This window comes from Balaenoptera musculus, chromosome 1 (assembly GCF_009873245.2).
Source record: "Balaenoptera musculus isolate JJ_BM4_2016_0621 chromosome 1, mBalMus1.pri.v3, whole genome shotgun sequence".
In the NCBI taxonomy this organism is placed as follows: Eukaryota; Metazoa; Chordata; class Mammalia; order Artiodactyla; family Balaenopteridae; genus Balaenoptera; species Balaenoptera musculus.
Genome location: NC_045785.1, coordinates 165,817,850 through 165,842,220, shown reverse-complemented (window position 1 = coordinate 165,842,220; position 24,371 = coordinate 165,817,850). Strand labels below are relative to the sequence as shown.

General features: G+C 43.2%; 1 long non-coding RNA gene across 1 annotated transcript; it reads left to right on the top strand.

Annotated features, from left to right (window-relative positions):
• Nucleotides 1-663: 663 nt before the first annotated feature.
• Nucleotides 664-10,148, top strand: LOC118904334. The gene is made up of 3 exons (XR_005021961.1): nt 664-839; nt 3,891-4,099; nt 10,063-10,148. It is a non-coding gene; the product is annotated as an uncharacterized LOC118904334 (long non-coding RNA).
• Nucleotides 10,149-24,371: the final 14,223 nt, after the last annotated feature.

The window sequence follows — 24,371 nt, the reverse complement described above, 5'->3', positions numbered from 1 at the left end:
CTCTGCTAACATAGGAGGGAGGGAGAAGGGACCTCTGTCTTTCCTTCCACCTGCTCTTGGCCCCAGGAAGTAATCTGAGTGCTGTACAGAGTCAGGAAAGCAATGGGCTGTGTGGCCTTGTACCAGTCACTTCACCTCCTTGGACCTGGGCATCCTCTTCTGTAAAATAATGAGGCCGGAGTGGATGGCGCCCGAGTGCCTCTTTGCTCCGGCATTCTGAATCTGAGTAATTTTCTTGTAGCCTGCTTCTTACAAGATCACGGGTGCTGTCGTTTGATCCTTGCTTAGCTTTTATTTCTTCAAGGGGGCTCTTCCTATTCTGCCTTCCTCTTGAGAAGCTCTCAAGGCCACTGACAATCAGAGACCTGCTGCGTCCTCTCAAGCAGCCCCCCACGGAGGAAACAGAAACAATAGGAATCACTTCCCCAGCAGCCTTAGTCCCCTGCCAACAAGAGGTATCCAAGTTGTTTTTCTGGCACCACTGCTGTTTTCCCCAGCTCCACCACACCCTCTGCCCGGCTCTCCTTCCAGAACAAGGTTCCCCGTGGGGAGGATTGCCAGGATTGGCCAGGAGAGGCCACCCCCTGGCCTTTGCCCCCTTCCATCAGCCACCTCCCAGCCCTGCACTGGGAGCTCTGCTTCTCTCTCAAGGCTCAGCTCAAGGGCTCCTCCTCCATGCAGCCTTCCCTGAGCTCTGCGGCTGGAAAGAATCGGTTCTTCTGGACACAGCAGTGAGCCTTAGCCCCATTTTATTCTGCTCTCTGTTAGAATGAGTTGTTAACACATGTGATCTCCCTCCTACTGCCTCCAGCCTCGTGTTTGCATATAGTAGGTGCTGGGTAAGTGTTTGTGGCGGGGAAAGGAAGGGACAGAAACAGAACAAGTCTCTGTAGGAAGCTTGGTGGCGTAACTGGGGCAAAAATTGGTCCCTGTTTATTGTTTTATGGCCAACATAAAACACAAAACAAAAATCCGTGGAGAATGCGTGGGTTCCATGGGCACCTCCATTGGATAACCTGGCTTGGGAACAAGGAAGTAGGCTATCGTGAAGCTCTCCCTGTGTAATTGCTGACAACGCTAGAAAAGTTACTCAAAACGAACCCACTGCTGCCCTCGGCTGCCCCTCACCCTGAGCGTATGGAGTGTGAATGGCGGGGAGGGTGAGACCCTGAGCTTCGGTTCGGGGGTCTGGTCTTGGGGCTTCCCTGGGTATGGTCTGGAAGGGAGTGGAGTTTGTCCCATGCGCTGCCTGGCCTGACTGAGAAGCAGCAGGATGCCCAGAGGGAGCTGGGGGTGCAGCAGGAGGGGATAAGTTCAGGGAGGTGAAGGCTGGGGGGCGTGGAGCTAGTGGTGGGGACATCCTGCAGGGCTCTTAGTGTCAGGAGGCACTATGCTGGCTTTGAACAGGCGAGGGGGAGACTTGATTTACGGGCTACCGGTGCCCTATGAGGAGGGACTGTCATGAGCCCATTTCACGGATGAAGAGACTGAAGCAGAGGTCAGGAACTTGCCTGACCTTCCCCCTCCCCAGCCGCCATCCACGGGTGTCACTCTCCATCCCAGCACCCTGCTCCCTGCCGTCCCACTCTGCATTCGCTTCTCTCTGAGTTGCTCACTCTTTGGGGGTCTCCCTCCCCCCCTTGAATGCAAGCTCCATGACAGCAGGGGCTGTCTGCTTCCCTGCTGCATCCTCGGTGCCTTGAATGATGCCTGGCGCATAATAGGAGTTCAATGAGCCTTTGCTGATGAGAGGACAAGGACAGAGGACACGCCGACAGCTGGAGCTGGGGTGCTGGCGCACCGGATGTTGAGTTCTCTCCAAGGCTCAGCACTCAAAGCTCGCATGGGAAGTCCTGGGGCTCCAAGCCAGCCTGAGGTCAGATGTGTGGGTGTCTGCCCAGGACCTCTCCCCACCCCGCCACGGCACTGCGTCTTGGAGGGTCAGACAAGGGTGTTGGCCGTCCGCTGTCATTCATTTATCAATTTCTTCCTTCTTCCACATGTTCAGTCCCTCAGCTGTGCAACAAGCGTTACCTGAGCACCTCCTCTGTGCCCAGCACTGGGCTGGGATGGCACACAAGTAACAAAGGTTGCGTGCCTGCCCCTTGCATCCTCGGGGGGGACAGACCAAAGGGAAAGAAAGACAAATGAGCAAACAACTGTTATGGAGGAAGTAAGGGGCCTTGAGCCTCCAGTGGGTGAGTGGGGATGGCTGTTGGAGGAGAGGACAGCCGTGGGGCAGGGGTTCCTGGCAAGGAGAAAGCTTCACCCAGCTGTCAGAAGCAGGGCAGCCTGCAGGAGGGAAGGGGCTCAGCAGCGTCTGAGAAGGAGGAGCCAGTGTGGCGGGAGCACCCAGCAGGGGACAGGGCCAGAGGGAGGGTCTGGGGAGAGGGGAGGGGCCCGCAGCCAAAGAGCGCGAGGGCCTCAGCGATAGAGGAAAGGGAAGGCGGTGGTCCTCAGTAGGGGTGGGGAGGAGGCAGTGGGATCAACTCCATGTTGTGTAAAGACCCCCCAGAGCGGCAGTGGGGACAGGCTGGGCCTGGGTGGGGAGCTCTGAGGGGGCTGCTGGGTTATTCCGCAGAGCGAGCCCGGGGTCGGGGCCGCGGGGAGGGCGCTCCCCAGAGCCTGGTTTAGGAAACAGACGTGGCAGGACTTGCTGGGGTGGGTGCCGGGCTGAGGGAGAGAGAGAGGAATCAAAGAACTCTCTGGGCTTCTTGCCCTAGCGCCGGGGAGGCGCCGGCTAGGAGGAGAAACAGAAGAATGCCAAAAGGCTTTTGAGCTTAAGGCCCAAACTGCTGTTTATGTGTTGAATTTGTACAACGCCTCTTTGCTGGGCCGGAAATACAATATACAAGAAGAAGCCCTAGGGTTTTCTGCTGCAGCCACGGCATCTCCTGCGCTGGGTTTTACCTTGGAGCCCGGACAGTCACATGACTGGCCCAGTGCCTGACCCTGGCATCCCCAGGAGAGGCAGGACCTGCTGCACACGCTCTGCCTGCTGGTCTGCCGGTCGCTGCTGGCACGGGGTCTGCCTAAAGGCACATTCCAGGCCCTGGGTGGGGGGCAGGGAGGGATGCCTTGTGCACATGTGGAGGAAAGGAACACTCAGGAGAGCCCAGGCCCTGCCGGGCGCTTAATAGCACGTGTCACTTAATGACATAGATATCATTATCCCCATTATTTAAATAAGGAAACTGACCGAAAGGCCTCACGAGGGCGCAAAGCCCTGCAGGAGAAGGCTCATTTCCCATAAATCCAAACACTACCTTCTTGGTCACGCTTTCCGTCCAGGTGGAGACTGAACCATTCTTTCTGCCTTGGTCCCCTTCGTTCCCCACCCTCCCACATACCTTATGCTGGACATCCAAGTGGTCTTTACAGTAAACCGCTCTCTCACCCCCAGCGCCTGTCTTCCCATTGGAGGGTATGTGGGTCGCCATGCTGTTTTTCCCCAAGCTCGGGGCAGAAGCTACATTGCGTGGCTTCCAAAACAATTGGCTCTCACTGATAGGAGGCCCTGTGGACTCCCTGCTCCCTGGGGGAAAGATGTGCACCGCTTTCTACCCGGCCCATTGCCCTTGTTATGCAATTAAGGGATGATTCATCTGGTGTCCTCTCAGGAGGAGTAGGGAGGGGAGTGCCAGCTGTGGGAAGTAGGGTTGAGACGGATCATGATGGGAGGGCCTCAGGCATCTGAGGTGATCTCCCTGGGGGAGCCCGCCACGTGGACTTTGGTAGGACCAACTCCAGCAGCTGCTGAACCTGGTATAACTCTGTGCGCAGGACCCAGATATGCCTGTGTCTGAGTTCTTTTAAACCTTCAAGGATTTAAATTCTTGAAAGCGTTTTTGTTTTATTAACATTTATTTTTTGTCTTCTGAATATTTTAGTCGCAGAAGATTTGAATGGAAGAAAAGAGGAAAGTGAAAAACATTGGTAATTCCACCAGCCGAAGATACTACGGTGGGCATTTGCCAGATCATTCTAGGTCTTCCACAGCGTCATGTGAAGTGACTGTGTGGCATGCACCATGATCTTCTATTATCTATCATTGATTTAGGAGATTTCCAACTTTCTCTTTGAGATAAATCTTTGCAAGGTGCTTTCCAAATTGCATGACATCATGGTGTGCCAGGGAGCATGAGAAACCAGAGGGAAAATGGGACCCATTTACTTGGATCTACTGTTTATGTAATGAAAGAGGCATTTTCAATCCATGTAGAAAAGATGGATTGCTTGATAAATGATTCTGGGACAATTTGCTATTTATATATTAAAAAAAAAAAAAAAATCCCTATACCATGCCATAGGCTTATCCAAAATTTAGATAGAATTGTGACTTAAATATTTTTTAAAAGCCCTATATGTATGTATTATAAATTATAATATATACTAATTAATTTATAAAGAACTCTACAAAATTAATAAGACAAAAGGAAAACATTTCAATGGAAAGAAACCTCACAAATATACAAACGTCTGTCAAATAAAATGACTAATAAACATATGGATCCTCCTCACTGTAATAGAAGAAATGCAAATTAGCACAAAAATATACCATTTTAACCTATCAAATGGACTCTAAAAAATTTCCATTGCTTCCTTATAGAAACCCTGAGCTGGGGCCAAACTTTCTGAGGCGTCCTTCATATTTGCATCCTTTTTGCCTGGTCCATGACGTGACGCACCTGCAAGACCACACACCTGGCTTCTCCCTACTTTCCTAGGAATGAATATTCACCTTTCCAGGCTCAGGTGAAGTTCTAGCTTTTTCTAAAACAGTCTCTCCACCTGGGGGACCTCTCCTGCCTGAAAATCCCATAGCTCTGAGAGTGTCACTCATTTTATATCAGTATATTGAACTGCAGTTTTATTTATTTTTGTGTGAAAGGAATCTGCGTTCCCAACTAGAACCTGAGCCCTGTTCCTAAGCTATTGCTGTATATAAAGTCAGTGTTTTTTCAAATCAGATTGATTATCATTCACATACCATACAGTTTATCCATTCAAAGTGCATAATTCAATTACTTTACTATGTTCCTAGGGTTGTGCAAAATCTCCAGAATCAAAGTTAGAACCTTTTTATCACCCTCAAAAGGAATCATGTGCCCGTTAGCGATCACTCCCCATTTCCTCCCAGCTCTAGACAAACACTAATCTACTTCATCTTTCTATGGATTTTCCTCTTCTGGACGTTCTATATACATGAAACCATAGAAGATGTGACCTTTTGTGACAGACTTCTTCCCCTTAACGATATGTTTTCAAGGTTCATCCACATTCCCACATGTGTCAGTACCCCATTCCTTTAAGTGGCTGAATAATATTCCATTGTATCAATGCACCGCATTTTGTTCAGCCACTCACCTGTTGATAGGCATGTGGGTTGTTTCATTGTCACGAGTTTAGCTAAGCTACTCCACGGGATTGCTGCCTTGGCATCCATTTTGTTTGGCCAAGTGGCCTCCAGGGACCTTAAACTGACACCCGCACCTCTCACATGCAAGCACATGCCCTGGATAGCAGCCCATTTCTGATGTCACTACCCAACAGCCTTTGTGACCAAAAGCCTCCACTGTCTCCCAGAGCCTGTATGCCTTACGTGCCCCTTAGAAAAGACCACTGTGGAATTGAACAAAACCCCGCTTTTTAAATTTGAATTAACCAATCTAACCTTAGCCTGGGAACCCCAAAGCACTCTACCCTCAGACCCTAAGAGAGGCATGTGCCCTTGGTCTTGTCTCTCTCTCTGTCTGTACCTTGACTTCACCTCCCCACGTGGACCCTTGGGGCATGGCATGTACTTCCTCTAGGACTGGTGAGTGATAATCTTCTCTATTTCCCTTTCTTTTGTGGTCTATTGTTGAACTGCAGCTCACCATCTAGCACTCTGTGCTCCACTTAACACATGCTAATTTAACAAAGTCATAACATCTATGCTTTGGTTACAAATGATGCTGCTATGAATGTTCGTGTACGTGCTCTGTGTGGATATATGTTACGTGTTCTGTGTGGATATATGTTATGTGTTCTGTGTGGATATATGTTACGTGTTCTGTGTGGATATATGTTACGTGCTCTGTGTGGATATATGTTACGTGTTCTGTGTGGATATATGTTACGTGCTATGTGTGGATATATGTTACGTGTTCTGTGTGGATATATGTTACGTGCTCTGTGTGGATATATGTTACATGCTCTGTGTGGATATATGTTACGTGTTCTGTGTGGATGTATGTTACGTGTTCTATGTGAATATATGTTATGTGTTCTGTGTGGATATATGTTACGTGTTCTGTGTGGATATATGTTACATGTTCTGTGTGGATATATGTTACCTGTTCTGTGTGGATATATGTTACCTGTTCTGTGTGGATATATGTTGTCATTTTTCTTGGGTATATACCTGTGGGTGGAATTGCTGGGTCACACGGCAACTCCATGTATGACATTTTGAGGAGTCGCCAAACTGTACTGACTGTACCATTTTACATTCCCACCAAAAATGTATGAGTGTTTCAATTTCTCCACATTTTCAACAACACTTGTTGTTATCTTTTTGGTTATAGCCACCTTGGTGGGTGTGACGTGATATCTCACTGTGGTTCTGATTTGCACTTCTGTAGTGGCTAATGACATCTTCTCTTGTGCTTACTGGACATTTGTATATTTTCTTTGGTGTAATATCTATTCAAATCCTTTGCCTATTTTTAATTGAATTTTTGGTTTCATTGCTTTTCTTTATTTTTCCTATCCTCTATTTTATTTATTTCTGCTATAATAGTTATTATTCCCTTCTTTTTGCTAACTTTAGGTTTACTTTTTCTTCTTTTTCCAAAGTCTTAAGGTAGAGGTTTAGATGATCAATTTGAGATCTTTCATTTTTGAAAATATTGGCATTTACATGTATAAATTCCCTCTAAGTACTACTATAGTTTTATCCCATAAGTTTTGGTGTGTTGTGGTTTCATTTTCACTTATCTCAAGGTGTTTTCTAATTTCCCTTGCAATTTTTTCTTTGAACCATTTGTTATTTAGGGGTATTTTGTTTAGTCTACACATATTCATGACTTTCCCAAACTTCTTTCTAGTATTGACTTTCCAATTTCACTGCACTGTGGTTGGAGGACATATTTTCGATTATTTCAATACTTACATTTTTTCAGGCTTGATTCTTTTATCATAAAATACCCCTCTTTATCACTAGTAACATATTTTTAAGTCTATATTGCCTGATTACTAATAGAGCTACACAAGTTATACTAATACGAATTCTGGTTCTCTTCTTTTGTTCTTTAGGAGTAGAGTTACTATCAGCATTGTTCCCTTATTCCAATACACTTTTGTTCCCAACAAACTTCTTTGTGCTGTTATTGTGCTCTCATGGGTTGTTATTTGCAAGATATATTTTTCAGATTTATTTTAAAATGCTTTTTGGATCTTTGAATCTAAAGTGTCTGTTTCATTCTTTTGTATTACACGAATATTTTCCAGTGTAATATTTTAGTTCCTTTAAATATGTATATTTCTAGTAATTTTCTTAGTGTTTGCCCAAGGCTTACAATATGTATCTTTTTTTTTTTTTAATGATATTCTTGTCTGCTTACATTCTTTTTTTATGTATGTATGTATGTATGTATGTATGGCTGTGTTGGGTCTTCGTTTCTGTGCGAGGGCTTTCTCTAGTTGCGGCAAGCGGGGGCCACTCCTCATCGCGGTGCACGGGCCTCTCACTATCGCGGCCTCTCGTTGCCGAGCACAGGCTCCAGACGTGCAGGCCCAGCAATCGCGGCTCACGGGCCCAGTTGCTCCGTGGCATGTGGGATCCTCCCAGACCAGGGCTCGAACCCGCGTCCCCTGCATTGGCAGGCAGACTCCCAACCACTGCGCCACCAGGGAAGCCCCTACAATATGTATCTTAACTTATCAGAATCTATATCAGATTCATTCTAACTAAACTCCAGTGTGTTTAGAAATGCTAGTTCTATATACCTCTACTCTACCCTCCCCTATTTTGTGCTATTCTTCTTACTGTGCTTCTGTCTACATATGTTACAAACCCAACAATACATTGTTATAATTATTACTTTATATAATTTTATGCCTTTTTAAAAAGCTGAGAGAAGAAAGGAAAACAATATATATTTAGAGGATTTGTTACATTCAGCATTTTAGTTAACATCTCTGGTTCTCTTCATATGTTCCTTTGGATTGGAGTTACCATCTAGTGTTATTTCCTTATTCCAAGGTGGTTTTGTTCCCACAAAACTTCTTTGTGCTGTTATTGTCAAACATATTATGTTTTATATGTTACAGTACCAGAAATACATTTATGTACATACTGTTTTATATAATTGCTTTTTAAATCAGTTAAGAGAAGAACAGAGAAAAAATATTCAATTATACTGTCGTTAATAATTACTTACATAATTACCTCTACCAGCACTCTTTGTTTTTCTGAGTGGATTTGAATTACTGTCTGGAGTCACTGCTTTCAGTCTGAACTTCTTTTAGCATTTATTTTAAGGTTAGTCTGCTAGCAATGAATATTCTGTTTTTAATTATCTTAGGATGTCTTCATTTCAGTTTTATTTTTGAAGGATAGTTTCGCTGGATATATAATTCTTGGTTGACAGGGTTATTTTTTTCATTCAGTACTTTGAATATGTCATCCCATTGCCTTCTTGCCGTCATTGTTTTTGATGAGAAGTCAGAAGTTAATCATATTGTGGTTCCATTATATACGATGCATCATTTTCTCTTGGTTCTTTCAAGATTTTCTCTTTGTTTTGTCTTTCAACATTTTGAGTATAATTTGTTTGGCTGTGGATCTCTTTGTACTTATCATAATTGGAGTTTGTTGGGCTTTTATATTTGTATATTGATGTTTTGCATCAAATTTACAGAGTTTTCAGCTATTATTTCCTCAAATATTTTTTTCTGCTCCTTTCTTTCCTCTCCCTCTGGTATTTCCATTACTTGTATGCTGATACACTTAATGGTATCTCACATTTCTCTGAGGGTCTGTTCATTTTTCTTCATTCATTTTTATTCTGTTTTTCAGACTGCATGATCTCTGTTGATCTGTTCTCAAACTTACTGATTCTTTCTTCAGCTCAAATCTACTGTTGAACTCTCTAGTAAATTTTTCATTTTTTGTTATTGTATTTTTCAACACTGGAGTTTCCATTTTTTTCCTTTTTTAAAAAATAATATCTATGATCCAGCAATTCCACTCCTGGGTATTTATCCAAAGAAAACAAAAACACTAACTAGAAAAGATATATGCATCCCTATGTTCATTGAAGCATTATTCACAATAGCCAAAATATTAAAGCAACCGAAGTGCCCATAAGTAGATGAATTGATAAAGATGTGGTATACACATATATACACACACAAAAAAGAATATTACTCATCCATAAAAAAGAATGAAATCTTGCCATTTGTGGCAACATGGATGGACCTAGAGAGTATTGTGCTAAGTGAGATAAGTCAGACAGAGAATGACAAATACTGTATGATTTCACTTATATGTGGTATCTAACAAAACAAAACAAATAAACAAATATAACAAAACAGAAACAGAGTTAAAGATACAGAGAACAAACAGATGGTTACCAGAGAAGAAGGGGAGAGGGAGGAGGAAAGAAATAGGTGAGGGAGATTAAGAGGTGTAAACTTCCAGTTATAAAATAAATGAGTTATGGGTATGACATGCACAGTGTGGGGAATATGGTCAATAACTATGTAATATCTATGTATGGTGACATATTGTAACTAGACTTATTGAAATATCAAATCACTATGTTGTGTAACAGGAATTAACATAGTGTTGTAGGTCAGTTATACTTAAAAAAAACAAAAAAATCTGTCTCATTATTGATACTTTACATTTAATGAGACAATGTCATCATATCTTTCCTTATTTGTTTAAGCATCTTTTCTTTTAGTTCTTTGAACACATTTATAATATCTGCTATGAAGTATTTTTCTGGTAAGTCTGACATCAGAAGGTAATCAAAGGTAATTTCTGTTGCCCACTTTTTTTCTTGTGTATAGGTCACACCTTCCCAGTTTTTGGCAAGTCTCATAATTTTTGTGTTGAAAACTAGACATTTAAAAATAATGTATTGGGGACTTCCCTGGTGGTGCAGTGGTTGAGAATCCACCTGCCAATGCAGGGGACACGGGTTCGATCCCTGGTCTGGAAAGATCCCACATGCCGCGGAGCAACTAAGTCCATGCACCACAACTACTGAGCCTGTGCTCTAGAGCCCATGAGCCACAACTGAGCCTGCATGCTGCAACTACTGAGGCCTGTGCACCTAAAGCTCATGCTCCGCAACAAGAGAAGCCATGGTAGTGAGAAGCCCTCGCACCGCAACAAAGAGTAGCCCCCGATCACTGCAACTAGAGAAAGCCCGCACGCAGCAACAAAGACCCAACACAACCAAAATAAATAAATTAATTAAAAAATAATAATAAATAAATAAATAAATAAAAATAATGTATTGTAGCAACTCTGGATATTGATCCACATTCACACAATTTATTTATCCATTCCACTGTTGATGGACATCTAGGTTGTTTTTGGCTATCACCAATAATGTTGCCAAAAATATTCTTGTATGTGTCTGAGTTTTCTAGTCTATTATTACTATAAACCAAACCTCTGTTTTTATAATGACTGTTGTTATGACTGCCAGAGACTCTGAGTCATTGCTTTCTCAGATCTTCAAGATATTGCAAAAAAGGAAGCGATCAGTTTGGTCTAAATGAATTTGGGAAACATTATGGATCTCATCATGGCCACCTTGAAGGCAGGATTGTTTCTACATGTTTATCATTAGATCCTTAGCACCTACCAGATATAACTGGTTCCATGAATAGATTATGGAAGTGGGTTCTGTACCATGTCAAGCCAAGATAAAGTAGTGAAACTTCCCTGAAGTTTTTTAAGGTGAGACCTATGTTTCTTTATTGTAGTATCTTCTCCTAATTAACCCACTCTGTCACTGTTACCCCACACACCACCCAACCAGGCTATGATAAAGAGAGCCAGCGTGGGGAGATTCTGATGCTTCTCTTCTGAGTCCTTGTGAGTTTTTGGAATTTTTTTCCCATTAATATCCTAGTAATTGGCCAGAAAAGTTCTAGGCTCTAGACTTGTGGGCTTCCTCTATGACCCTTGAAATCTATAAGGCCTTCCCCAAAGAATATAAAAATCCTAAGGCACATACATCCTTATATATATGATTGGGGAAAGCTGGTCCTTTACTCATTGTTCTTAAGTGTTAAAACAAGTTGTAAAAACTTTGAACTGGAAGGAAATATCTAGAAGCAGTGTAATTAGATTAGGAAAAATGCAGGATATGAGAGCAAGCATTTGTCATCATGATGCTTTTAATTAGGGGAACTAATTGGACAAAAGATGGGTTTTTAGGCCTTAAAAAAAGAACTACTCAAGCCGCAAAGGGAAGGAAATAAGCCCTAGATGTGACACATATAAATATTCTCTCTTCCTCTAACTGGGTATCTAGCAGCAATCACACCAAATCTGATTAATCTGATTGTGCATTTCCTTTTAAACTTCTCTTAATAGCTGTCCTGGTACTATGGTGAGCTCCCCATTCAAAATGGTACTTTTTGGGGGAATTCCCTGGTGGTCCAGTGGTTAGGACTCCGCACTTTCACTGCTGAGGGCCTGGGTTCAGTCCCTGGTCGGGGAACTAAGATCCCGCAAGTCACATGATGCGGCCAAAAAACCCCAAAACAAACAAAACACAAAAGGGTGATTTTTTTTTGGCTTTTTTCAACAACAAGAAAGGACTCTCTCTCTTGATTCCAGCCAGAAGTGATTTCTCCTTCCTTTGAATCATTGATTCCAAACTCCCACATGACGTTTACGGCTTTCAGCTTGTATTATATTTATTTGTTTATTTATACATTTATTTTACACAATTGATTGTAAGTTTCTAGGGAGAAGAATGCCTCCAAATTTGTTTTGTAACCCTATAGAATCTTGCATATAATAAATGCTCAGTCACAATTCATGTGTATCAATATAACAATTAATGGTGAACAAATAAAGAGTGAAAGAGATTTGTGCAGGGAAGACAGAGATGGGGTAGGGTGGGCGGGATGTTACTAAATCTACTGGTTCCCTATTTTTTTTTTTTTAAACATCTTTATTGAAGTATAATTGCTTTACAATGGTGTGTTAGTTTCTGCTTTATAACAAAGTGAATCAGTTATACATATACATATGTTCCCATATCTCTTCCCTCTTGCATCTCCCTCCCTCCCACCCTCCCTATCCCACCCCTCTAGGTGGTCACAAAGCACCGAGCTGATCTCCCTGTGCTATGTGGCTGCTTCCAGAGAGAGCAGCGGGGTGGTGAGGGGCTACACATTTTTAAGCTGTCAGAGGCTCTTGTCCAAAGCGAGAGAGTTTATCTGACTTCCTATTTATCACGAAAGACTCTTTCAATGGTAGCGATTGTGGAGTTAGTTATAAAGCAGCATTCTCCGCCCAAGAACATTCACTCTCCAAAGCTTCTTTGTTAGAAGTTTTAATCTAAAATCAGCCAGGATTCCTTCTGTTAGTGTCAACAAGTGTTTTAGCACATCATTCAGGCGAATTTATTTCCTGTTGTGTTTTCCACATTTAGGATGGTGTCAGATTGACACCCCACCCGCAGCGTTCCTGCTCGGGCCTTGTACAGATTTCAGTTCTGTGTTCCCATTCCACATCCATGAAAACATACAGCTCTGGCTACTTCTCAATGGTTGAGCCATGCTGTATATGAGTTGTCTATTAAGTTGATGGAATCTCTATAGCAGGATGCATTGAGCCCATTTTAAAATGAATTAGTTGACGATATCAGTGTTAAGTTTCATTGTATACTTTGAGGGGAACATGAAAAGAAGACAGTTCTAGAGAAAGATTCCCCTCGCATTTCTTCATTCTCCCTTTGACCAAACTCTAGCCAGGCTCCTCTGACTTGGCTAGATCTCAACCTTGGCCTGTATAGACTGAAGCAAACACTAAAACATAGTTTCTAACAGCTCAGGGCTGAATACCTAGAATGGTCCTGGCTCCCCATTCACGTGTCTGCCTGAGAAGCTCAAGGCTGCTGGAAGAAAGAATTTACTGTTTGTTCCAGCCCACATCTAAAGATAGGGCCCCTGTCTCTCAGCCTCTGTGGGAAGATAAGCCCCAGTTAGCAATCCAGATGATTTTCACAAGACTAAGCCCCCTTCTCACTTTTTGTAGTTTTTCACTTCTATGACTCGTCTGAGCCCCTGCTCACTTGCTTGCCTACTCTTTCACTCTCTCCTTAAATTGCCCAGTCTCCTCTGTACAGATCGAAGCTGGATTCAGTTCATGTTGGACTCTTTTCCTTACTGCAACAGCTATTACTGATTAAAATCTGTCCTTATGATTTTAACTAGCGTTCGACTCTGTTTAACTTCTTTTGTTTAACCTCTTTGACAATGTAAGTTCACCTAAGACCACCTAGACAATCCCTTAATTGCTTGGCTTAAGAATGAAAGGGATATCGGATGATAAGAGGTAAGAATAAAAGGTGGTTAAAATGTACAGACTTCCGGGGACTTCCCTGGTGGTTCAGTGGTAAAGAATCCACCTTCCAATGCAGGGGATGCGGGTTTGATCCCTACTGGGGGAAGTAAGATCCCACATGCCGCAGAGCAACTAAGCCCGCACACCAGAACTATTGTGCTCGCGCGCCTCAACTAGAGAGAAAGAAAAAAAAGCCCGCACGCCACGACTAGAGAGAAGCCCACACACAGCAACTAGGGAAAAACCAGAGCAGACTGCACACAGTAATGAAAAGATCCCGCATGCCTCAACAAAGATCCCCGTGTGCTGCAACTAAGACCCGACGCAGCCAAAAAAAATAAGGAAAATAAATAAAATAAATAGATATTTTTTAAAAAGTACAGACTTCCAGAGTTACAAGATAAATAAATCCTGAGGATGTAATGCACTGCAAGGTGACTATAGTTAACAGTACTGTATTGTGTTTTGAAAGCTGCTAAGAGAGTAGATCTTAAAAGTTCTCATCACAAGAAAGAAAAAAAAAATTGTAACTATGTGTGGTGATGGATTTTGACTAAATGTTTTGTAGGAATCATTTAACAATATACAGAAATATCAAATCATTATGTTGTACACCTTAAACTAATAAAATGTTATAGTCAATTATATCTCAAGAAAACTGGGAAAAAGTGGAAGGGAAATTCATATATTGTTGGTGGGAAATGTAAAATGGTACAACCACTGTGGAAAACGGTTTAGTAGTCCCTCAAAAAGTCAAACACAGAGTTACCATATGACCCGCCTAATTCCGTCCTAGCATATCCTTATGTGAATTGAAAACAAACAGTCTCACAAAACTTGTACAGGAATATTCATAGCAACATTATGAATAATAGCTCAAAGTGGAAACTGATGCATGGATAAACAAAATGTGGTACATACATTTATACAAGAAGGAATGAGGTGCTGACACAGGCTGTAACGTGGATGAACCCTGAGAACATTACACTAAGTGAGAGACACCAAACACAAAAAGCCACATGCTGTATGATTCCTATTACATAAAGTGTGCAGAATAGGCAAATCCATGAAGACAGGAAGCAGATTAGTGGTTCTCAGGGGATGCGAGGGCGGGGGAGGAGTTGGAACTGACTCCTGACAGGTATGGAGTTTCTGCGGTGATGGAAATGTTCTGGAATGAGATAGAGGTGATGATTGCACAATACAGTGAAGTTTCTAAAGCCTACTGTACTGTACACTTTAAAACAGTGAACTTCATGGTATGTGAATTGCATCTCAATTTCAAAACAGAACATGACAATGCTTGCTACTCAAGTGTTGTACCATAAATCATACCTAAGCCGTTATTTTCCGGTCATACTAATGATGTTCAAGACTTTGGCAGGTTAAATAAATAAATGCATAAATACATAAGTACATACATACATACATAAAATGAAAGAGGACCTGGGAAATAGAGGTTATTTTGTGACTAATTGTGGGTGAGGAGACACCTTGCTTAATTTCTTCTTGGGGGAATAAGGGGAGAAAGGGACATTGGAGAGACACGGCAACAGGTATTGACAACAGAGGGGCCGTGTTTTGGAAAGGACAGCCCCAATCAAGGAGATTCTCTTCCCTTCCCAGACAATGGTATCCTGCTACAGCCTCATTCTTCACTCCAAGAAGAACACGTGCTGCTCAGATGAAAAGCAAATCTCCCCGCAGCAGCCAAAGAAAACAAACCCAGAGGAAAAGCGACCGAAAACTGGGAGAGGAAGCAGGATTCTGCATCCTGGCTGATAACATCCTCACAATCAAAGCTGCAAAGACGCGCAGCCACGGCCACTGGAAGAGGTTGGCCAGAGGAGAGAAGGTCCCTGTCCCTCAGGATCACTGGCCCAAGCCCCTACAGTTTTGCCTTTGACATCAATGGAATATTAGTGCCTTTCCCATATAGGAAGAGGCCCAGTGAATTCCTTGGATCATCTATTTATTCACCAAATATAAACTGAGATTCTACTGTGCCCAAGGTTCACAGGTAGGGACACAATCCTAGCGCCGACGGAAGGCCACCTCACAATGAGGAAGTCGGCTGTGATGGACACATCTCAAATTTCTCTGGTCTGTCCATTCCTTGCTCCGTTCCTCCAGCAACATATTCTTGGTACCCTGGCTTTGTCCAGGGCCTTTGTCTCTCCACCAAAGGGAAAGTGTGAGGAAGCAACCGCGGTGGGGCACCTGCTGGCTGGGTGCTCTTAGGCGAGACAAGGGATTCTCTGTCTCACTGGCACAGAGATAGACACCGTATCCTATTTCCAACACAGGATTGCTGTGAGGACCAAATAACATTCTGTCTCTGACAGAACTGTATTGACTGCAAAGTATTATTCAAGTGTCAAGGGTAACATAAAGTGTGCTTTGTTTCTCCACCTTCTATTTCAAAATACTTGGCTTGCAAGTAGCTCTTGGTCCTGACTCTTCACTGAGTTGCCTCAAGGGAAGTTGTGCATTAAGACTTACTCTCCAGGAAGGAAAGGAGGGCTTCCTTTCGCTGCCGGGTAGAATCAGCTCCCAGCACTTCCTCCGTCCTTCACTCCGAAACGTTGATCACAGCGCTCTCTGGTGGAAATCAGGAGCAATTACTCCATAGACCCAGGGCAAACCCAAAGGCTCAGTGGAGTGAGTGGGGTTGAACTCAGGGAGGGCTGGAACTGGGGCCCTACACGGGGGGCGGGGGGGGGGTGATGCCTGCAGGCAACAGGCTCCAGTCACGTCCAGCTGACTATTGTCATGCAGAAAATAGACCATGCATTACCAGCTATTTTGATTTTTCAAGACAAGCTAGAAACTTCCTTATTGAAAAAAACCAAAACCAAAACCAATTGTATAAGCCAAAGAAAACAAGCCGTGGGCGAGAGTTTGGGCCTGCAAACCATCAGGAAGCCTTGATTTCCGTGGAAAAGATGAAAAGTATTTATATTAGTTAATCCCAACACATAAACAAAGAACGGTCTTGGTAATAGAAACATTTTATATAAAATATAAAAATGGCAACTATGAACATATTTGACAAGGAGAAAAAAAAAGAAGCGAATTCACTTGCTTCTCAGGTTTCCCATTTATATTTGCTTGTCATACCGATTTTTTTTTAAACTTCTTATATTAACCCACTGAAACTAGGAGATTTCAGTCAAAATTTTGGGAGGAAAAATGCAAAATAGAAAATGTTCTTTCCATTGGTTTTTTTTTTCCGGCTATTTGGGAAAAAAATAAATTATCATAAAGGTACATATTCAGCGGCTTCCAGAATACCAATGTCCGTGAGGGTGTATTTGGGAAAGAAATCCATAGTCCCCAGTACAACATGCAAAGCCTGCACTATCTGGCTTCATCCTGACTGATGGCCTCACCTCCTACTACTTCCCATGCTGCCCTGATCATCATACCAAACTATTTCCCTCCAAGAATATTTCAGGCCTTTTCAGAAAATTCTGTTTCTCTTTGAGGTGCTCTTCCTCTCCTTTCTATTTTTTAAAGCTCCTAAGCATTCTTCAAAACCCAGTTTACATGTTATTACTTCCCACCCAAACCCCATTTACAGGATACCTCCCCAAGCCATCAGGCATAGTATGTTGCCTACCCCCAAACCTGTGCTTTCAAAGTTCTAAGCCCATATCTCTAGGATGACAATCACTTCGCTTATGTTATAATTATTTGTTTATACATCTTGGACGTTGGGAATCCACCTGTGGGCTGTGTCTCTGAGGGGATATAAAGTGTTGAAAACACCTCATAGGTTGGAAACTGATAGGGTAGGTTTTGCTCACCCAGGGCCTAATATACAGCTAGATTCGTTGTAAGTAGGATAGTTTAAAAGTATATTTTTAAATGCTTTTATTTTTGAATAGTTTGAATAAGTAATAATTTTCACTGTTCAAAATGCAAAAGGTATAAATTGTGTACAAGTGAAAAGTTTCCATCCCTCCAGGTTTCCAGCCACCAGTTTCTCTTTTATCAGTAAATGATGTTACTCATCATATATAAATCTGGATAAAGTCCACATTACTTTATACGCAGTGTAATTCTTTCTACTACCTGGGCTGGTTTATCTTCCCAGTCCTCTCCCTACACCCAGCCTTTGCCCCCTATTTTCCAGCCTATGCTGAATTTAGCTCCTCAGAAGGCCCTGCTCTCTGTCACCCTCTTCCCTCACCCTCTCTTCATTTAGCAAAATGTTTCTGATCAATCGGGCCTCAGCGCCTCTGTTAGCAGTGGGCACCAGTGTCCAGTGGGTTCCAAGAACCCCCTCCCTTCCCCTCCTCTAATTCTTCTCTCCTTGTAACCTAATTGCCTGTTTACTCATGTGTATCCTCAGCAGGTTCCTGGCCCCTTGAGATCTGAGACTAGTCATTATTAAAGACTAAGGACCAACGTCTAGCACACAGCAGGGCTGGAGTGAAAGTCGCTCTCTCCCCCACTGGACTGCTGAGCCCTCAGCCTCTGGATGTTCTGGGATTCACGTTTGGCAGCTGAGGCACTACTTCCTGAGGTGTCCCAACCACAAACCCGCCTAACTCTAGTGTAATCTGGATGGGTCTCCTCCTTGTAGCCTGAAGGGGAGGTGCCCGGCTAACACACAGCTAACCTTGTGAGCTGGCTGTTCTCCCTGTTCAGTCCCCGTTCAGTCCCCATTGGGAGGAAGAGAGGGTATTCGCCACACTGATGCACAAGCTTGTGGGCCTGCAGAGCTATCTCTCAGTGCCAATGGATAAAAGAGCAGGACGTTTTCATCATCAGTCTCTTCCCTGAGTCCAGTCAACTCTTGGACACAGAAAAGTTAGACGTTCTGCTTTAAAGGGCTAAAAGGAAGATTCTGAGCCATGGTGAGTGTGCCTTGATCCCTCCACTCAGTGGGGACTTTATGGACGGACACACGGCTGTGTCGAGGTCATCTACCCACTCCTCCTGCCATCACGGTGCAACTTACAGCTTTCTCTCAAACTTCAACCCCTATCTCGAGGAATGTCAAATTACTCCGTAAATAAGTCCTGTAAAATGCAAGGTGTTATGATCATTACCATTATTATTATTTTAACTAGCATTTTATTTACTTAATTTTCAAATTCAGAAATCTCCTTAATTTTTATGCTCACTTTACATAGCTGCTTCTTCTTTTATTTTACTTTTTTTTTTTTCACAATCATTTTTTTTAAGGGGACCTTTGATTAAAGTTTGGCCTTACAGACTTTTGAATTGCATTCTTCAATGTATTGTTTTTCTTTTTAAGTACTTCTGTTGTTTGACTTACAAACAGACCTTCCCAAGTATTTCAATAGCTCTTGTAATCTAATAAATTAAACTTATAAACATGGAAATGCTTAGGTTCCCTTAAATTTCCCGATACTGTTTACAATCCTAGGATATTTTTCAAGTTATGACATTTAGTCATTAAAAAAAATCTAAATTAAGTAAACAATTACATAATTTAAGTTGGAATCTCTAGTATTCCCAACTATTCTGTAATATATTAAGCTCTGTTAAGTACTACAAATACTTACAATACCGAATAGGCAAGGATCATTCCTGTATTTAACATTAATACAGTAACTTTTACTTCTATATTATCTCTGTAGTTAATTCTAAATCTTACTGTTATTTCATTGAGTAATTTTGGATTTTGGAGTTATTATCAAAGGTGGATGAGATTTTAAGCTGAATAAAGACTTGGGTGGGGGACTTCCCTGGTGGTCCAGTGGTTAAGGCTCTGTGCTCCCAATGCAGGGGCCCTGGGTTCAATCCCTGGTTGGGGAATTAGATCCCGCATGTATGCCGCACTAAGAGTTCCCATGCCGCAACTAAAGATCCCGTGTGCTGCAACTAAGACCCAGTGCAGCCAAAAATAAATAAATATTAAAAAAAAAAAAGACTCTGGTGGAATGGGGGTTCTGAAGCTACAGATACCCCAAAAGATTTTTCTTATCCCTGGATACGACTCTTTTATCAGCTATTATGCCAAGCAGGAACTTCAAGTTCATGTCCTATTAATGGGGTGGCCTTTCCCCTATTCCACAGTGTTCTACTGATGAGTATGCAATCACAGCCAGGTTGATACAGCACTTACTGAGTTCAAACAATCAAGGTACTGCTTGATTCCATTTTGCATTCTTTTCAAATTCTTCCTCATTAGCTGGGCTACACATCTTGCAGATATTTAAATGCACCCCTCTTTATTTAATTTATGTATGTGGCTCACTCTGCAGTCACAGTTTTAACGTCATTCCAAGACCAGCAAGATCCAAACTCAGCACCAACACCCTGCTCCAAACTTAAAGAGAAGATGAAACTGGTCTCTGGGAGAGGGTGTTACCCGAAGTCTGGAAACTCACTTGAGATAAACATTAAAACAGAGCCATTGGTGAGGGGGCAAACATACACTTCTCTTCCCGCAATCAGTTGTCTAGAAAGAAACCATTATGAGCATCAGATAAATGAAATGTTATCAGAATTAAATGAAACAAATTCTATTAATATATTAATATATCTACGTTTGGATATACATTAAAAGAAGTTGTAATTCTCTTCTGCAACCGTGATAATAATGCTTTCTTATCCATTAAGATTGGAACCAACTATGACCCCATACATTGTATCCCTGGTTTAATTTTTCATCAGATTTTGGGTCTGAGGAGTAGTCAGTGCTCAGGTTATTGCTCCAGACGCTGGACTGGCTAGAATGGTGGTTAGTAATGCAGTACAGCACACGCTTCTCTAAAGAACTTCTAGGCTCAGCCTGGAGGGATTTATTCTATAGTCTCAGCTGAGGAAGGGTAAGTGTGAAACAGAAAAATGGGAAAGGTCTCAACACTCAAAAAAGAAACAAACAAAAGATTTGGAGGTTGGGGATTGAAGCCTGACTGTATTACGATGGTGCGGTGCGATGGTGGCAGCGTGCAACAAGAAGTTAAGTTGTAACAATGTCAACATCATATTATCATGCAGTGATGCCTAGAAGCTGGGTGGGGAGGAGCCTCCTAATGTTCCATCTCCCAAGGAAACAGCGTGGGAGAGGGGAGAGGTCAAAGTGCACATGGAACAGGTCACCTGTTCTGCGGTGTAGGCCAAATATACCTGTAGCCTGTAATCCACCATTCATTTCTCAGTAGTAGTTAAGACTTGGAAAACAAGGGTTATATTTCTGCTATTATTGGATAAAATAAATAGAAATTAAACAATGACACTCAGAGAATGTTCAGCTTCTTGCTCTCCAGCATTAAACTCTAAGAGTGAGGGTTAATACAGGTTGGGTGCTCTGAGGACACAGGAAGTGGTCATCACTAGGTACCCAGCTCCAGCACTTGCTGGGGCCATTAATGGTCTTCTCAGGATCCCAGCACCCTCCCACCTGTGGGAACAGGGGAGCCAGAATATATCCCTACTAAATATTTAGTGTTCTTGATCCTGAATGTCTGTGATTTAATTCAGATAACTGGAACAAACTGTGACTGTTTTCCTGAAGGGGAAAATCAGATTCATTAATTTCTGACCTCCAAAGTTTACTAGCTAACATATCTGGACCATTTGTTTAAAAGTTTTCAGATAAGCAAGGGGAAGAGTCTAGAATGATCTATAGGTAGTGGATTAGAGTTGGAGACATCAGTATGAACTCATGTTTAGTTTAATAAAGATACAGATAGCTATCTATAGAAATATTTATAGATAGATATGTGCATACATGGGTTTAGTACACACACATGTATTTCCTTGTTCTGTCAGCTGGAAATCTTAAAATTCACTTAGTAGATTCATTGCTGGTAGTGGTATTGTATAACTTAAATCTACTTTGTGTGCCTTGTAGAATATAATGATGTTGTTGGGGACCAGGTTCTCATTGTGGAAGAAATGGGACAGAATATGGAGTGGAGAAAGATAAGAAATTACCCTGTGGTATAAAGTTTATAATTCCTATTTCTGCCCACTGAATGGGCCTAGAAGCAACCCAATAGCAATGAGAACACCTGTAGTCCAGATCTTGGTTTCTAAATACCATTCTCTCTAAAAGGAACCAGATCTCCTTGAAGAAAAGGTTAATTCAAGGTTAATCCAAATCCCTGATTCGGGATTACTTCAGCCTGATCTAGGGCATTAGCCCCTCATTTAACCACCTTTGGCATTATTCCTTCCCAGAGCAGCCAAAGTGACCTTCTAACACCCAAGTCTGATCACACCTCACTGCTGTTCTGAATCCTGAGGTGTCTCCACATTAAGATGAGACAGGTGCATCTGTGGTCTGGCCCCGCCCACCTGCCTTGCCTCAACTCCCCCTACCGCCTGCATACACAGGTACGTTCTAATAAAGCTGGATTGCTAGTGGCTGTCCAAACATGTCACATCCTCTTGTTCCTTCAGTCCACGTTGTGCGTGCACCTTTGGCCCAGCATCCCCTCCTCGGGCCCCTTCTCAAAGACTTTTTGTTCAAGTCTCAGCTCAAAAGCTCCTTCCTCTGAAGACACCACTGTCCTGAGATTTTCCTGCTTTTTCATCTCACTTGCACGGCACCTTGACCATGCCTGCCCTCCAACATTATCCTCCCAGTCAGTCTTCCAGGGGCTCTGTAAGCTCCTGAACAACAGGGAAGCTTCTTCTAAACATTAAATCCCCAGGGTCATTCTAGGGGGAATGATCAATAAATGTGTGTGGAAAGGAACAGATACTTAATCAACAAGATGTTTCTCCTGTCTGTTCCTCCTTACTGCCCGTGAGGAGGATGGGCTTATAAGGACCTCATGCTGATGGTAAACTCATGGGGTCTAGTGTCTGGGGAGGCGAAGGGGTCCAGGTGCAAGTTTAAATACACACCTCATTCACAACACTACACTTGAAAAAGAAGTCCAAGTCTTGGCCACTGAGTATGATGAGAATGTGTGCTCATTGAAGAGACAGAAGTCCACTGGCCTGGGATTTCAAACAGGGCCCGTTTGCAGGGAGATTGTGGCTTTCACTTTGCACAAGGAGCAGCGGAAGGGAGCTTGGCTCTGGCTTCCTGCCCTCCTCTGCTATCCTCCCAGCCTGGAGGACGGCCCTCTTCTCCAGAGGATGACCAATCAGGACTGTGGGACGTGGCCTGCTGGTTGTCTCCGTAAACTCTAGAACCGTGCCGCAGGTTAAGGGACAATCTTTGAAAAATAAACAAAATAAACAAATGACCTCAAACCTTAACTTCTCTAAGAAAATCCACCGTTTACCAAAGAGCTTGTGTGAATGGAGCTGGTAAGGAGAAACAAAGCTGAACTTTTAGTAACAACAGATTTTATGCAGTAACTAATGATGAACAGGGGAAAGAACTGCGCTCCCTCCCCGTGAATGCAGAGGTGACTGGGTTTTAAAGGGTGAATGAGGCGAGGTGGGGTTCAGGTGAAAACTGACAAGGGTGGGGCAGTGGACCTGGGGTCGGGCCAGGGGTACTGATTACAGTTCAAAGGCATGGCTCTCAGGTCCTTGAGAAAAACACTTCTGAGTTGTAGGAGGTTCATACACATCTGGAAGGGACAGAGGGAGGACTCACAATGGTAAACCCTTTTGAGTAAGTGCTCTAAGTGAGACAGGCTGGGACCTGGGACCCTTTGCTGCAGTGCTTGCACCTGGACAAACATCTCCTCCAGCGACAAAATACAAAGAAATTATAAGAGACTAAGAATAACTGCGTGCCTGTGCAATTGAGGCAAATTATGAACAAGATACAAAACGAGCAAAAACCCAGCAAAAGCAGGGGACCGCGCATGCCCCCTGCACACAGCACCACCAAGGGGGGTGGGCAGATGACCTAAGCCACGCCTCCAGCGCTACCCCAGGACCTGCTCCTACACTCACCCCACTCAGGGAGGAAGCAAGGGAACCTGTTACTTGTTTTTGCTCTCTGGTGCTGCAGCTCAAGTCTCAAGAAAGCCTTGCCCGAATTTCTTGCCTGGCCTCTTAATAAGTTTCTATCGATTAAGGAGGCCAAGAACAAAGGTCCGTAACGGAAGGAAAGGGGGTGAGAGGCCAGTCCTGGATGTTGGCTGGAACAGTGAAATCTCCCGGCAGCAGGGAGCTTTCTCAGGCAGGCATTTTAATGGGGAGCTAGGGTCATCCTTGGGACTTGGACTGATGCGGCAAGAAGCCATGCTCATATATGGAATCTAAAAAAAAAAAAAAAAAAATGGTACTGATGAACCTAGTGGCAGGGCAGGAATAAAGACGCAGACGTAGAGAATGGACTTGAGGACACGGGGTTGGGGAAGGGTAAGCTGGGGTGAAGTGAGAGTAGCATCGACATATATACACTACCAAATGTAAAATAGCTAGCTAGTGGGAAGCAGCCGCATAGCACAGGGAGATCAGCTCGGTGCTTTGTGACCACCTAGAGGGGTGGGATAGGGAGGGTGGGAGGGAGAAGCAAGAGGGAGGGGATATGGGGATATACAGGTATGCATGTGGCTGATCCACTTTGTTGTACAACAGAAACTAACACAGCATTGTGAAGCAATTATACGCCAATAAATATGTATTAAAAAAAAAAAGAAGCCACTCTCGAGTTTGTTCAGAGCGCATAAGTTTCCACGGAGCAGGTTATGGGCCGAAAGTTCTGCAGTTCTCAGAGCGATCTGCCGGTAGGAGTTCCTAAACATTTAAAATCACCCATTCTGCAATCTACCATCCACTTGCACTGTTCCCAGCGCTCCAATCACGCAGCAAAGTGGGCAGTACAGGGAGCGAAGGGGCAGTGGAGAGCCGGGTAGCGTGAGGGCGGGCGAGGAGTTACGCT